The following is a 3,945-nucleotide window of genomic DNA, read 5'->3' as shown; positions in this document are numbered from 1 at the left end:
TTACTTTGCTTTTCCAGAGACAGTACCTGGTTTACATGTTAAAGAACTGCAGGAATGTGTTGGTTGATACTTTTTCAGACCAAAATTGTTTGAAACTGAGTCTGTCACAAAAGACTGTCCTAAACTGAGATGAGTTTTCTAGAAAGCTACAAACACCTTTGGTTTTGTACTTGGTCTCTAAGTTATTTCATATATATATAAAATGTCTGTTATTGTTTAACCCTTTAACCAAAGTCTGTCATTGAGCTTTGGAGGCTTTGGTTTTGCAAATCAAAGTTAATTAATGGTTTGTTTGCTTTTGGGTTTTTTTTTTCTCTGTGATTGTTTGGTTTGATTTTATTCCGAGTATGACTGGAGAGAGGGAAATATTGCAAAGTGTGAAAATTCTCACCAAACTATACTTTTTAATAGGACTTTTAAATTTAATTCTTTTTATTCTCTTCAGAGAATGAAGGAGTTATGCTCAAAAGAGTGCAGGAATTGCCACTCAGTAGAGCTGATATGCATTCACTCTACCGTGTCCTGAGAGTGCCCAGGACAGTCTGACTCAAAGGGAGGTGTAAGAAATTCCCACTAGTGAGATTCCAGGGTTGGATTTGTCCAGCTAATCTGCTCCACCCTGAGAAATCCCGTCCCTGGGGTGCTGCACCACTGGAGGGACTGGCCCAGTGTGCCCAGGGAGCACTTAAAAAAATCATGTTGTAGCATTTTGGTGAAAAATGAGCTTTTAAAAAACTGGGCATTTAAAATTTTGTCTCTGTTTTCTTTAGAAAACTCATCCAGAGTTTCTCTGGTGCCATTAAACTGCCCTGCAAGGGCACATCTGATCAGTTGTCCTCAAAGCACTGCTGAAATAGATGTGTAGCTAATGCATTCTTCTTAATTGGAGAGCAATTTCTTGTGGCATCACTTCTGTTATGTTTTCTTGCAGTGACCCAAAACCCCTGGCTGCTTTGGAAAGTGGATAGTATTGACAAGCAAAGAAATATGGCAAGTAAAGGTATTTTTTAGATCCAGTTTACGTCAGTGTTTCCTTCAAAGAAAGGGCAAATCACAGCTATGGGCTCCTTGTTCTGCAGCCCTGAGGAGGAGTAAAGGCGCTGATTAAGGCAAAGAGTCCTCATTTAATCCATGGTTAATTCTCCCCTTCACTTTTAAACCAATAAAGTAAGAATTGTGGATGTATCTAATTTATATATATATAAATATATATATTGTTCCTGTCAGCACTGAGGGGCTGTGACACTACAGCCAGGAATGCTGATGGAAGGAATGACAGTGGCATTGCTGGGAGGTGGGTTAAGCTGTGACAGGTGGGAACTGTGCCAAGGCTGACAGTGCCAAGGGCACCTGAAAGCCAAGTGCCTCTTGCTGGGGTGGAGACAGTCAATAACAGCAGGAAAATCTTGTTGAAAACTCCTTAGAGCAGGTAAACAAATATCTCATAAACCCCTATTTTTCCTGCCTTTGGCCCAATTTCTCAACCAGCCTCCAGGTCTTTGGCATTCTCAGCTTTGACCCCTCTGCATGCTCAGACATCCCTTTGGCCGACGACAAGCTCTGCCCCCTCTGTTTGCACATCGCCCACGTGCCCGGAGCGGGGGCCAACTGAAAATGTGGTTCTCTCTGTTGGGTTTTTCTGTAGAGTGGTGTATTGCACCTCAAGACTTCCCTCTGTACCGACTGGATTGCCCACCTGGCCCTCGGCTCTGTAGTAGCCCCCCGAGGTTGGCCCCGGTGGTGTGACGGGCCCCGTGCTCTGCCAGCCCCTCCGAGCCAACCAAAGCCTGTCACAGCCTTCAGAGCACAAATCCCTGGGCAGATGGATCCCTAACAGCTACACTTCAGGGAGAAAGTGGAGATGCTCCTAAAATTAGTTGCTGACAGCTCAAAGGAGGAGTAACTGCCTCCCGTGTCGTTACTTCTTCTGGAACAGGGACGTGTGTTATGGAAATGCTGACACTGGGTTTGTACAGTGTGTACACATGTGCTGTGTGTGTGTCTAAGTGTGTACCCATGAATGCACTGTTACAGTGTAGGATCAGATTGCTGGAAAGGTCTGGGGGGTTCAGGAGCATGGCTTGCTTTGGACTGTTATTAAAATATGGGCATTTTGGTAACGAAGCTAAAAATAGCCACTTTACGACCTACATTCCCAATGTAGGTCAGTGGAGGCACTTCTCAGACATATTAGCATTTTGGACACTTAATCTTAGCAGCATATTGCATCTCCTAGAATAGGTTAGTAGAGGCAAGGCAGGAGGAATTGCTGCATCTCGAGTCGTTCCGAAAGGTTGCCAAGTTTCTCAGGAACCAGAGCAGCAGAATAATGAGGATTATATTTAATTTGGGATGGAGAGGCAACCGTGGGGTGTTCAGCAGAGGCAGCTGGGATCATCTTGGCTCTGTGGGGGAGGGAGAATTTATAACTCTAGCTAGCTAAAAAGCAAGCTGTGCGTGCATTTGTGTGTATATATATATATTTATATATATGTATATACAAATCTGTGTATGTGTATATAGCACCGTGTGTATATATGTATGTATGTATATGCCTAAAATGTATTATATGTGTATCTATAGATATGTATACATTTATATGAATTTATATTTCTCTATATAAATAGTCATGCAACTATGGGAAGTCACAATTCAACGGTGTGTCCTTTTTCTTTAAAACAAAACAAAAAGCTGCTTCCATTAATATCACATTGGCACAAGTGTCCTAAGTTTTATTTTCTCTTTAGAAAGGAGTGGTACTTGTGGCCGAGCACAAGCCTGGAAGGGTTTGCCTCTTCCAGAGGGCTCAGAGTAAATCATTATCTGCTCCACAGCTATTCTACATTTGTGACATAAAGTGGTGACCAAAATGACTCAGGGCTGGTTTTGTAGGCAAAAAAAGTGGGTTGTTGACTGTTTGGAAGTCTCTGTTATGCTCATGGATTTTTGATGGTGAAATGTCTGCACTGATAGTTATTCTGGTTGCTGTTAATGCCCAGCTAATGCTAATGGCTTGAACAGAGGAAAAAAAGATGAATTTTCTGCTCTAAAGTAAGTTATCTGAAGTCTGATTACATTGACTCAGTGATGTATGGATTTCCATTTAGGGGCAGGATGTTGGGCTGTAAATCAAGAATCTCAGCTCAGTGAACATCTAGTTTGGGATGTCTTTTATGTTATAATTGATTTTAAATCATTTCAATTCATCATCAGAACAAGCTATACCTTAATTCATGATAAGCTCAAAGGATCTCTCAGCTGGAAACCCATTCATAGCAGGGTGAATTTTGCACTTGTCTTCGGTGGGGTTGAATCAGGTCAGAGAGTTTCATTCAGCGCTGGCATAAAAACAATCTTGTAGCTGTGCAACTATTAATTCAAATTGTAATTTTGTAATAAAAGTAGCCTAAAAATGACTTACTAGTTATGTGTTCTATGGCTATAGCACCTCTCTGTCGATGTGATGTGTTGGCATCGGGTTTGATTTTGTGTTGCTGGTCGTTACCCTGAGTTTTGCCCCCACTGGAGCTGGAAGCAGCTCAGCCCCTGGAATAACACACACCATAATTCTGCAGCTGAAGGGAAAAGCTGCAAAGTAATGATCTCTGTCAGCATTCCTTAAGCTGTCTGCCCGGAATGGTGGCCGATTGCTGAATTGCCACATGTGTTGTGCTGGGATAAATGTAGGTCATGGTAACGTGGATTTGTCAGGAGGATTTTGGCTCCCAAGCGGCAAAGCCCATTCCCGGCTCCCTCTGCATCATACTGCTACTGCTGCTGCTGCACAGAAATGTCCCTGGGCCTCCACCAGTGACCAGGCCAGGGCTGTCATGGTCATTAGGGCAGCGTGGATCTGTCAGGCTGCCAATCTGCCATCTCCTGCAAACTGTAATGTGATTAGAAAAGGAAAGAGGGAGAATGGATTATTCCTTTCTGAGCCCTTTG

General features: G+C 43.0%; 1 long non-coding RNA gene across 1 annotated transcript; it reads left to right on the top strand.

The window, feature by feature from the left end:
* Window positions 1-356: 356 nt before the first annotated feature.
* LOC115307717 lies at window positions 357-3,416 on the top strand. The gene is made up of 2 exons (XR_003916060.1): window positions 357-1,000; window positions 1,646-3,416. It is a non-coding gene; the product is annotated as an uncharacterized LOC115307717 (long non-coding RNA).
* Window positions 3,417-3,945: the final 529 nt, after the last annotated feature.

Source organism: Manacus vitellinus, unplaced genomic scaffold, assembly GCF_001715985.3.
Source record: "Manacus vitellinus isolate BGI_N305 unplaced genomic scaffold, ASM171598v3 scaffold_45_pilon, whole genome shotgun sequence".
Taxonomy (NCBI): domain Eukaryota; kingdom Metazoa; phylum Chordata; class Aves; order Passeriformes; family Pipridae; genus Manacus; species Manacus vitellinus.
Note: the sequence above shows the minus strand (reverse complement) of the source record. Positions and strands in the feature narration are given on the sequence as shown.